General features: G+C 46.9%; 1 protein-coding gene across 5 annotated transcripts in view; it reads left to right on the forward strand.

Moving 5' to 3' along the window:
- The first annotated feature begins 5,423 nt into the window (after window positions 1-5,423).
- Window positions 5,424-12,621, forward strand: part of INF2 (inverted formin 2) — a 42,699-nt gene continuing 35,501 nt past the window's right edge. For 4 of the 5 annotated variants that reach the window (XM_038138565.1, XM_038138567.1, XM_038138569.1 and 1 more), the window contains exon 1: window positions 5,424-5,531. The gene's annotated coding sequence lies outside the window, so the exon portion shown is untranslated. Of the gene's footprint in view, window positions 5,532-6,258; window positions 10,841-12,621 lie in introns of those variants that run through there. The other variant, XM_038138566.1, reaches the window with a different exon arrangement.

The following is a 12,621-nucleotide window of genomic DNA, read 5'->3' on the forward strand; positions in this document are numbered from 1 at the left end:
GCTGCCTCAAAGTGTACAAAACACTGCAGGCATCCAGGATGCAAAAGGAGAAGGGAAGCCAACAGTGAACCACAACCAAAGCAAGAGATGTAGGCTGAGCCTGACATGAGTATTTGAGGAACAAGGAGGGAGCCAAGGGAGGGGTGACCTATCTCAAAGCACCCCCATTTTGAGAGAGCAGCTGCACTTGATAACTACCCAAAATGGGAAGGCAAACTAGGTACCACAGGCAAACTATGTACCACTTCTTCATTCCTTCAAGCTATAAACAGATGCTTAAGTAAAAGGAAAGGAGAATTTAGGATCAAACCCCTTTGTGGTCACTGAAGTTGGCATGTGCTGTTGTAGACAAATCTCTCTTCAATCACTTTTCATAAAGAAATGAAGCTCCCTTTTAACTCAGCCTAGAATTTTGGCCTTTCATCTCCTGACAGCGATAACACTTTTCTGACCATTAAAACCCTTTTTCTCTTCCCCAGTGTAAATGGGTTTATTTCTCATTAATACCCATTTGTTCTTGTGCTAGCACAGTTCACACATTTGAATAACCAGGGGGTATTTTGCTCCTGCATGGCACTGACACCTTTCCTGAGATATTCAGAGATGATCACATGCCCTCTCAACCCTCATTTTGTTGTGTTTTATGAGCCAAAAGTCTTTTAATCTCATGCTGTAAAACCCCACTAGCATCCCCATTCTCAGCATCTGTCCCACTTAAAATTCACCATTCTGGGAATTATCAAGAAATACACACAGGATTTCAAAGGATGCTCCTAGGTGAGTTACTAGCAATGGGAATCTGAACTCCAGCAACTTGGGCATAAAAGCTTTCCTGACAGAATTGGAAACATTTCCAATCTCTGGAAGACTTAGAAATTTTTACATCACCTGGATAAGAGATAGGAGCAAGGAACCACACATCTCCTGTCCACCCAGTCTGGCTGACAGATATGTATCCCACCAGTGAATGGGATACCTGGATAAATACTATCTCCCAAGTTTGTAATCAATTCCCTCATCCATAGCAAGTGACAGCAAGTGCGTCTTTGCTGTGTACCTGGAAGAATACCAGGAAGAACAAGGAGGAAGAGATTTATAAGAAAACCAGAGCACTGAATCAGTACAAAATTACATCCCATTAGTCTGTGCTTTCGGTGTGCCTGAATAATCAGTGCCAAAATCACAGTGCTTTAAAAATCCATTACATGGGAAATACAGCCATTAATCCTAAATTGCAATGAAGAGAAGAAGACTTCAGTCTCTGCTGTGGACGCTCCTTCTGAAAGCCTTTAATCTCTATGAAGTCATGTTTGAGATGCAGTTGCTGTTGCTGGGGAAATAGACATGATGGCACACGAAGAAAAAAACACTGTCAAGTGGGGAGAAGGTAAGAGTAGCAGATGAGCCCTGATGAAACAAACGACTCTTGCTCTCCAAGTGTAGCCTCTAACAAAAAAAAAACATGAGGCAGAGTGACTGAAAACATCTTAGAAAAATTGACTGTGCTTAGGTGCATTATATAGTAGGACATCTGTGAGTCTTTATCTAAATTACACAATCTGAGGCATTTCACCTATTCAGTGTCTCTAGGCTTCTTAAATGAGAGGGGAGGCTTATCTTCCTCCCATTTCAACTGCAAATGTGTGTCTAAATCCTCGTGTGTGTATGCACCATGACTGACTTACAAATACCACATTGCTTCTCAGCGTTCTTAAATCTCAATCTCCTGTGGTTCAGGGAACACTAAAACACAAAGATTATTTTGCGCTTGGTATTATAGATAATATCTTTTCTTTAAGGTTCTCAACTCTCTTGGGGCCTCTCCCTCAGGAAAATTCAACTCTTTGACAACTGCTTTGCGACTCAAAACCAAAAAGCGCTTTTCTTCTGTGCTCTGACCTTCTCTGTAAGCATTGCAAAGGGCTTAAGTGAAGAAACAAAAGATCAGGAATCCTTCTGTGCAGTACATGCTCTTAACCTTCACCACCACTGGAAATGAGTCCCATTTTAATCTGAACAGGGACAAACACAAAACCAACTCTCGTCATCAGACCTTGGGACAACAATTCCTGCAGCTGTGCAGAAATGACATTCTCAGCATGGCAGATCTCTGTCTAAAACTCTGCTGTTTAGAAGGAAAAGGAATGTCTGCACAAACACTCACGTCTCTACATTCCTGAGCTCTCCTGTAGCCCTGCCTTCATGTCAAAACACCAAATAAATGTTTCAGCCCTCCTGAAGGACAGGCACAACTGCAGGTAAAATATCAGGAACCTGACAGAGGTCTGTGGACAGCAATGAAAAAAAAAAAAAGAGATCAGAAGAAAAAAAACTTTGATTAATATTTTTGGCATTTAGATTAGATGGTTGTTGTAGGTCCCTTCCAACTGAAATTTTTCTATTCTCTTGTATACTATTATATTTAATATTAGTGTAGGTAGTGAGGACACAAAGTAATACAAGCTAAGAATGATTTGGAAGTAGTTTGCTCCACTGAAAAAGTTGCTTTTTACGACCTCAATCCAGCCAGGGCAATAATTCCCCTGAGCTTCAAAGCCCCATCTTCCAGCTGCTGTTGTATTTCTTTCCAGCCCTTTCACAGTGAGACCGAGCAGCCAAACAAGGGGATGCTGTTGAATAAAAATGAATTTGCTATCAGCTCTTTCACCCAAATCAAAGAAAAAAAATGGAGGTTAGAAGAGCAAATAGTGGTTTATGGTATAACCAAAGAAGAATTTTGGTCCATGTGGTACAGTTCTATGTACACATTTCTGACATAATTGGCAGTGATTACACCAAATAGAAATGGCAATTCAGACCATCAACAATGAATTCAGTGATCACAGCCCCTCCAGGCAGGCAGATGGAGAGCCCAGGGAGAGTTCAGCCTGATTTTTGTGGGTGCAACGTTCCAAAGTGCAAAGCACACTGCAGATATAGGTCTGGGGAAGCAAACCAGCTACTGCACCCCCTCAGCCACAGCACGTGTGCACCCAGCTCGGGACATGGATGCACAGCGTGGCTTTATCCCAACAAAGGAGCACTTGTGTGTTCACTGCTCACCCCCGCAGTCATATCTGCTTTGGTCAAAAGGGATTTGGGTGAAAATGAGGGGCATTTACACAGAGCTTCATTTTTTTTCTCTTTGTCTTGTCTTTTCTGAGCTTTACCCCTCATTCCTACATGATGAGAGCCCTTATGGCCCAGCAGTTATAATTCATCCTCCATAAGCAATTTTTACAGCAGTGTGTGCTGTCCTTCTACATGCAAGCAGGACAGACAAGTACCAAGCATTAGAGTAAGAATGAATGAAGCTGTGAAACACGGAAGAGGAAGAACTCCCTTGCTCCTCTCCCTGTCTCTCATCTGCCCCGAGTACAAGGTCACTGTGAGCTGCAGGTCTCCTGTGTGTGACCCAGCTGCCCCATGGTCACACTCCCTGCTGCCCCGGGCTCCTATGGACATAACAGGTAAGTGGATTAAGGGATCTACAGCCCAACTGCCCCAACACTCACAGTCACCACGAGGGACAGAGGCCACAAACTCAATGTTGAAAATGCCTAATATGAGTGCATGAATGAGGCAGCAGGAGGGGAAGCCCCATGGGCCACATCAAGATGTCCTACCTGTCTGACTTCCATATGGCAAACCCTGGCAGGGCTACTCCAGACTACAAAGGCAGCAGACAAACACAAAGAAAAAGAAAAATGCTCTCAAGCAGGAAAGATTTTGTTCTTTGTCATATACCAAAGCAGCAAAAACTTGCAGAGAATGGAAAAAGGGCTAAAGCAAGAAGAGCAGCAGCAGCCAAAGACAATTACTATTTCCTAAAAAACAAACAGTTCTTTAAAAAACAGTTTTATACCCTTTAAAGAAAGACTGCAGGGGACACATCCATTTTTCCCACTGTGTAGATTTGTAAAGCTAAGTATGTACCACCTGAGTATTGCATAAAATACCAATTAGAAACATTTGTTTTGGGCTAAAGAAGAAATTATGAGCCACTTTGGTTAACTGCCATCTTTGAGAGAGGCAGTCTTTTTCCATTTGTCTTCTCTTCCACTAAAAACAGAGGAGTGTTTTATGAACAAACAGTGAAAGCTCAGGTCTCATTTTCCAATTTGAAGTCTCAGAAGTACTCAGCCCTGTGTTCTCACCCTGTAACTATCCTCCAGTTAACTGTAATCATACTCAGTGGTCTCAGCTCGGCTCTCAGTGGCTTGCAGCAGCCCTTTGCAAACACTTTATCAGTTATTTCCTCCCCTCATGATTTTCCCTGTGAGGTTTTCTCTGGATGGCAAAGCTGAGTGGCTCTGCCTGAAATCAGAACTGACTCATGCCTGTAATGCCTATAGGAGACAGCACTTCTGACCCACAAAGGGGGTCATTTTCCACCAAATTCTCTCCATTTGGCTGTCAATATTTAGCTTAACTCCATTGTTTCGTTGGCCATCTCTGGAGCTGATGTGTTTTAGTAATGGAAAAGGGATCCTTCTCTTCTGCTGGGTTGGGTGGCTCACTGTGCCCATATGAAGTATCATGAGATGTTAAACTTGTACTGACTTTAGTTTTAGGCTATATCTGACTGCATGTTTACATGGTGATACACTAAAATCTGTGCAAAATGCTCAAATATTAGCTTTACTACCCCAGTGCAAAGTACAAGATTCAAACATTGTAACAGGCTATCCCGGGAACCGGTTGAGTCACCATCCCCGGAGGTATTTAAAAGACACGTCGATGTGGCACTTGGGGATGTGGTTTAGTGGTGGGCTTGGGAATGATGGGATAACGCTTGCACTCGATGATCTTAAAGGTATTTTCCAACCCGATATATGCGATGATTCCGTGTCAAAAGTGAAGCGCTTACATCGCAGAGACCAGGGTGCAGGGTCCCTAAAGGAGGGTGCGGGATCCCTTGGGTCTCTGACCGCCTGTGCAGCCTGTTCCCAGCTTTCGTGATTCCCCCCTCATCCCCCAGCGCCGGGCCGCGGATCCAAACGCCAGGGCTGGACTGAGGGCTCCCGGGCCGGGCGGGGGCTGCACCCGCTCACCCCGGGGCAGCTCCGGCTGTCAGGCGGCTGCGGCCGGGCCGGGGCAGCGCTCGCCTCCGGGATCCCTCGGGACACGGGAGGAAGGGGCACACTGGGGAGCCCTCGGGGCGGGCAGGACCCCTCTGCAGCGAGGGGGACGCGGCAGCGGCTCCGCGGAGAGCTCTTCCCCCGGGGGTGATCTGCCAGGGCGAGACCAGGACACAGCAGCGGGGCTGGGGATACACCCAGCAGAACACAGCCCCGGGGCGGCGCGGCGGAACCCCCGCCCGGGAGGAGACAAACTTCCCCGGCGGGGCCGGTCCGGACCCCCCGCTCCGCCCGCGCCCCGCCCCGGAACCGGGCGCGGCTCCCGCGGGCGGGCAGAGCCCGGCGGCTGCGGGCGCCGGCGGAGGGGCGCCGGTCGTGAGGGGCGCCGGCCGTGAGGGGCGCCGGCCGCAGCAGGGTCGCTGCCGTCCCCGCCGCAGGAAAGCCGCCGCGGTAAGGCCGAGCTCCGCCGTGGGCGATCGCGGGAGCGGGGTCCTCTCGGTCGGGAGAAGTTGTGCTAAACCCCCTCCCGGGGCTGCAGCCCGGCTGGGCATCCCCGCGCCCGGCTGTGCCCCGCTGCGGCGCTGGGACGAGCCGGTGTCCGCGGAGGAAGGAGCTCGGCGAGCCGGAGCTCGGCGGGCGGCTCGAAGCTGAGGAGGGATGGCTGAGCGCAGGGGGATGGAGGCGCGACAGCAGCAGGGAGGTGTAGGTGGGACCGAGTTTGGGCTGCAGATGTGGCGGCATCGCTGGGACGGGCCCCGCTGCCGCTTTGACACGGGAGAGGCGGGAGCCGGTCCGGGCTGCGGATGCAACAGCGCGGTGTAGGTACAGGCGGGATGGAGTGCGGATTGCAGGTGCGAGAGTGGAGCACACAGGTGGGAGCTGGTCCGGACTGCAGCCCAGACGCACCGTGCGAGGGCTCGGCTGGTTTGGATCGCCGCTGCCGGGTGTCGTTCGGATGCAGGTGCAGCCGCACGGTGTACGGGTGCGACGGGGTCCGGATTGCACGTGTAGGTGCAACGTGGTGCGGGTTGCAGGTGTGATGTGCAGGCGGGATGTGGTCCTGCTGCGCCTGGGGCTGGCAGAGCATCTCCCAGCATGGAGTGGATGGATGGCATGCCTGCGTCTGCGCTGGGCCACTTTCAGGCTGTTATTTTGACGGATTCTCTTATCCAGTGGTTTTCAGACAAGGTCTCCCAAGTCCTGCCCGGTTTTCCCACATAGTTCTCTCCAGCCTCATCCTCCCCTTTGCTCAATAACTCTGCAATGATTAAATGGCTTCTTGCAACATCAGCATACGGAGCTGAATTCCAGAGCTCGTGGGCGGGGAAGGAGTGCTCAGACATACTGATTTTAGAAGAAATACCTCAAAACGGTGCTCGTGGTTGTCCCTCCCTGCACCAGATCAGCGCTGTGAACTGTATATTCTTTTTTTTGAATTCTTAAGACTGAGGAATTTCTCTGGATAAACACAATGCACAACACCTCAGGCTCCCTGGTAGACTGCAAGGAAACTTCTGGCTTGAGTTAGTTGAAAAGGAAAGTTGCAGTCAGCAGAGTTACAGTAAGGTTGCCGTCGTCCTACTGAACTTGCTCAGAATTTGGGCTGTCTGGTCACTAATCTCATTTCTCTTCCATCCACTTAAGCTTATTTTTCCACTAAACAGAGGCTGCCAAAAACAGAGGGCAGGGGGGAGGGGATCACAGGAATCTGAGGTTATGAGATTTTTTTTTTTGTCCTGTTATAAGTTAGTAATCCCATTCTAGGCTGTCATCCAAAAATATTGCTGAAAAAATGCAAGCAGTGTACAAGACCCATTGTATAAAAGATAATCTAAATGTAGGACAGGAAGAGACCTGGCAGGTCAGCAAATCTAAACACAGAATGATATTATGCCTTATTGCACACGACTGTAATTCATTTGTTGCCAGCCTTCTGGGAAAGGGAAATTTCACACCTTAATTGAACTGATATTATAATCCTTTCTCCAAAATATGGCTTTGTCTTACTTTGTATTTGCACTGTGACTGCTTCCTTCTCTCTGTCTGGTTCTTTTATCACGGTAGAAATAGGAGTTGCATGCTTTTCTCTTTACTGTGCAATGCCAAGCAAGCTCCAACTCGCTGTCTGCTTTCATGAAGCAGGCTCCAGCTTCTGCTGATCCCTGGCAGTTGTGAGCTGGGCTTCTTAATCTTCAGATTCCCTGTGGATGAGCAGAGCTGCAGGGCTCAGAGGTCTGTCCTGTGGCTCTCATGTTTTGACACCTCACCTAGAAATAAATCCTTCACCAGGTAGGTGCTGCAATTAACCTCCTCCTCAGGTTCCTCTTGTCCTGTGATGGGGGGTGGGAAGCTGGGATTTTCCTCTCCAGGTGTCCACCTGACTTTTGTTTTCTGCTGCCAGATCTCATCGTATTCCAGTCACTCTGTTAATCCCATTTTTATTGCATAGCCCCATGTTCTGTGCTGGTTCAGTATTCCCTCAGCTTTCTCCCACTTGCTCTGTCGTAAAGGGAGAAGTTAAGTAGGATGGAGTCTCTCTCACTTGCAGTAGTGACCCCTGCTAGACTCAGACTGACCCCTTCCATTTCATTTTCTGTCTGATCCTTCTAGGTCTGTACCCTGCTTATTACAAATTTTTATCTTTTGTTTGCAAACTTCTAATTTCACTGGCCTGCATAGCAAATGGCTTCAAATGTGTTGTAAGCTGAACTTTATCCCTGTCTTGTGTGCCAGGTATGCTGGGTAGTTTTCCCAGAGTAGCTGAGCAGAAAATTTTTCTTACCAAAGCAAGCTAAGTTGCATTTTGTCCTTCTTTCCACCCATTTACTTCCATGGCATCAGTTATATCAGGATTTTCTGCAGTGATTATTCTGTTGATGAGGATGTTTTATCCCACCATTGTACTGCAGCCAGCTGTGAGTAGAAGATGGGTGTAATTCAGCAGTGGGGAGCAGCACAATGCTGCAGGTTGGGCAGTGAACAACATTCATCGAGCTGAAACAGCTGAAGGAACTTCAGACAAGCTCGGTACTCATATCTGAGCTCAGATTAAGCTCCCACTTGAATATTCTTGCTCTTAAAATTTGCAGTAAGGTCTATTAATAATGATTCAGAGAAAATACCACCGAACCAACAAAGTCAGGTCATGGGGTCACACAGTGACATTGAACAAATCCAGCTCTGGCCAGTCCAAAATACTGCAATTGGTAGGTGCAGATAAACGTAAGGAGTTATCCCAGCTCCACCCATGAACATTGTACATTGCTTTTTATATAACTAGGTGAAAAATACCGAAATATTTTGCAGAAGGTAGACACGGCCCTGCGGCATGATACCCCTCGTGTTCAGTGCATGACTACCTGCTTCTGACCTAATATATTATCATCCCTTCGGCATTATCCACCAAGCTCAAGTTTATTCCAGTGTTTCTCAGCATTGCCTGTGAGCAGTTTATCATACAGTGTTCATGAGCTTGGTCTTGCAGAGGCTGCCTTCATTTCCCAATGGCCAGAAAAAGCACTGAGAGCACCAAGTGCTGCGGCAGAGTGGGCAAACAATCTGTATTTTAATTTTACTGAGATTTCTCTGGTCTTGTACTGCCAACCAAAATGCTAAGAACAAATTCAGGGAAAGAAACAAGTCACATCAAATTTTGAGTTTTGATCTAGCAAAGGGCAGCTTCATGCTCGCAGGTCTAGTGTGGGGCTGTCACACTATTCCAGTGGTTCCAGTTCTGCAGGCATGCTTTAAGGACTGGAGTGAAGCACAAATTGGGAATGCTTAAAGAAAAAACTTTTCAGTGCCTCTCAGATTCCTTGCCAAGGGCAAATATCCTCTGGCTCCTTTTTCCTAGGAAAAAAATAATAATGAGCAGCAGCCAAGCTTTATTGCTACCAGACAATGTCAGTGGTAGATGAGCTGATTTTATGAGACTGAATACGGAAGAAAATAGGGTGTGGGGTTCAAGCATGAGGCCCTGAGTCATTGCCTGGCATCTACAGGAGTGCCCAAAATTAAAAGTTAGTGATTGTGTAATGTGGCAGATGAACATTTGTTGCTGCTTTGTCAGCCAGCCTTTCACATCTGCAGAAAGCATCAGGAGGGTATCTAACAGCATGGTGGGGTTTCTGTTTGATGTAATGAACACGTATTGTTCATGGATTCAGCTGTTTCTACTATTTTAATACCTGAGCTGACATTTCAAAGTGCTGGGAATGCTGGAGCCACAGATCAATGAGAGTCTTAAGCAAGCAGTAGTGTTTGCAAAAAGCTCTGTAGCATTTCATGGTGTATTTCAAGGTCTCTGAAAAACCATCTGAGCTGATAAAGGACACCAGACAAAGCCAGAAAGGACTGAGACGGTGGATGAAGTCCTCATTCCAGCATTGGAGTCACTCAGCTGATTCCAAAATGTTTAATGACCACAAAAGAAACAGCTCACTTCAGAAGGGACATGGCTCCAGCACTTTGTCCCGTATCACAAGAGCAGACAAATGAAGAGCTGCCAAATGCTGTAGTTGGTAAGGCCTGATGTTGAACTTGGCATGGTTGTAGTAATTATCACCAGGTGGTGCTACTTGGAAATTACTTCCCACTTGTAATTTTTACCAGGATCATTATTCAGCTGAGGTGTGAGCAGTGTTCATTTTGTGGAATGTTAGAGGCCAGAGGAAGGATTTGCTCTTTGCACTGCTATTCCATTAGAGTCTGTGAGCAGGTGTCCTCAGTCACTCCTTGGTGCTGAGAGGATTTCCCCACAAGGTACACAAGGGAGGTTTCAGCTGATGGTTTGCATTGCTGCTCACAGAGTAACTGCAGGCTCTCTGGCACTGATTTCGCCCCAAACCCAACTTGCAAAGCCTTTGTTGCCTCTGCTGCTCCGAAGCTGATGGCTAATGCTAACATAGGACATCACTGGTGGCAGCTGGCCACCTTGGAACTATGTGAGCCTCCACTTTTCCAGATGGGAAAGCTGAGTCACATTTTAACAAGCAAGGACATCAGAGGAATTTGGAGATCACTCCAGGAAAGTGTGGGAAAGGAGGCATCCTGCAACCATAAAACCTCTACATTTAGTTGTACTTTAAAATGGAACATGTTGGTGATTTTGGCATTGCAGAGGTCCAATGAGCTTTGCTCCCATTTGCTCTGCGCAGGGAGCCATGGCCACCTGTCCCACTCCTTCCCTGTGTTCCCCAGAGGGAGGGACATTCCAGCCCCGCTCCTGTCCCGGGAACTGCAAGGCAAGCCGTTCCCTTGTGGGAGACACAGCCTCTCCCCAGCACACCCTGGCTGGCAGAGGGGCTGAAGGGAGGGAAGCAGCGGCAGCAGAGCCCCTTTCCTCTCTCCAGATCAATGAATGAGGTTGGCATCATCTTTATTTATTTATTTATAATTTTGCTGAGCAGCTCTGCTTTTGTCAGTGCAGCAAAGGCATAACTGTTACACTCGCTCCGTGGGTTAAGTTGCGTTATTTTTAATGAGGCAGCTATCTCCATGCTGCTTCTGTTCTGCTGGCTTCCCCTTTCTGGGAGCTGTCTGCTCTTTGCTTGTCCTGCTTTGCTGTTAAGTCATTGCTGAGCATGGGCTGGAAGCAGTGAGCTAAGCATTAGATTTATTTTCTGACAGAGGCCCCAGGTGGAAACAGACGTTCCCATAGTACGTGGCAGCAGCTTTTTGTGAGCAGTGCTTTTCTTCCCACAGCCCTCTGAGGAGTCAAACTGCAAATCAGCTCATCCCACCGTCTGGCCCAGATCAAGGTACTTCACCTAAATACAAGGATTGCCCCTGCTGCCAAAGAATTTACTCCCAAGAGTGGGTGCAGCCCTCACGGGCTGGATGTGCCACCCAGGGGCTGCAGGAGGAGAGGCAAAACCACACAGCCCTCCCTGGACCATTCCTTGTGCACTGGCTCATCTCTTCCATCAGCGCTGCAGTGCTGAGCCCATTCCCTCTGTCCCAGCAGGTCCCTTGGGGACACAGGGTGGCACTGGGGGGTTCTGGGGTGCAGCTCTGGGGTTTTGCCCCCCTTGCAGCCCACAGCTGTACACCCTGGGTGGCTGCATCAGCCGTGTGAGTAAGCCTCCCTCCTGCCCCAGAAACAGCCACAATCTCCTCTGTGTGTTTCTAGCTCAGAAAAGGCTGATTCATTCTGTGAAGCAGATTAATTACTTCTGCTATTTAGAAAAGAGGAAAAAAAAAGATAAATCCTTTAGAATTGGTTGGCTTAACTTTCAACTGTGTGCACAATGCAGTGAAGCAAATCCGATCTGAGCCAGAGCAAAAAAGTTCACACAGAGCAAGAAACTGTAAGAATACAATATTTACCTGTCATGTCAGCAGTGGGCTCTTCAATTTAGAAAGTATTTCTGCATATGTCTTCTACTTGGCTTATAGGACAAACAGTGCAAATGTGAGCCTGCCATGAAGGTGAACTGGGGAACAAATGTTTTTATTCCCTGATACATTTCATAACTTGCTTCCTTTCTGGTTTGTGTCATGCTGATGTGGCAGCAGGCTCCCTGAGTAGCTCTCATCTGAAAACTGGCTGAGCTGCTCCATTTCTCCCTTGGAAGGCTGCTTTCCAAGCCTGCCTGGCTGTGCTCACTTGTTTATGCACTGATGGGCTGTAGTTTCCCATTTCAGAACAAGCTGTCCAATATTCATGAGTTATTTTATATTTACCCAGTCCTGAAGCTTCTTTTATAAGCCTGGGGATAAATTTTGGGTTTTGTTGTTTCCATTACTGGAAATGGACTGAACCTCTGCAAACATTACCAAGCCTTAAATAAGGCCTCTATTTATCTAGAAAGGAAGGGAAAGGACTAACACAAAGCTAAATTGATTTACAAGCCTGTAATTCCCAAACCCATGTTCTGGTAACACTTGTAAGAAAGCAAGCCATATGTGAAGAGATGAATCACTTATAAAATTATATCCTTATATTCATTGTATATTAACTTATCAAACAAATATAGTGATTTTCCTCTTGAAGATTAATGACAGCCACATGTTCAGCTGGCATAAGGCACTGCAGCTCTTTGGACTATGCAAACCTGAGGATATGATTGAACAACTGATTTCTTTGCAAAGAACAAAACAGTATCTAAAGTGATAAGGAAAAACTGTAAAAGGTCAAAATGATAATCATTAGATATACTGCTTTTATAGTAAGTATTTTGACCAAGCATGGGACCGTTCCTATGATCCCCAGCTGGTTGGGCCATACTAAAATCTCTTCACATTAATACAAAGACTGGGTTGGAACTGGAAAGTTAGTATTTAGGAGGACAATTTTAGGTCCTCTCAAAACAGCTGGAATGAGTACTGAAAGGTTAAACCCATTAACGTTTTAGGATTACTGTGTTATAAAATAGGCTCTTCAAACTTTTTTACCCGGCAGCAGAGAAAATACTCTGAAGGCATCTTTGGAGTGGATTAATGTTGAAATCATGCTAAGCCAGCCTTCTTCAAGCATTTATTTTAAACAGCTCAAATGCTTAACTTCTTGAATTAGCAGCTGAGCAGGTTCTCTCATTAG

Source organism: Motacilla alba, chromosome 5, assembly GCF_015832195.1.
Source record: "Motacilla alba alba isolate MOTALB_02 chromosome 5, Motacilla_alba_V1.0_pri, whole genome shotgun sequence".
NCBI classification, from domain to species: Eukaryota; Metazoa; Chordata; class Aves; order Passeriformes; family Motacillidae; genus Motacilla; species Motacilla alba.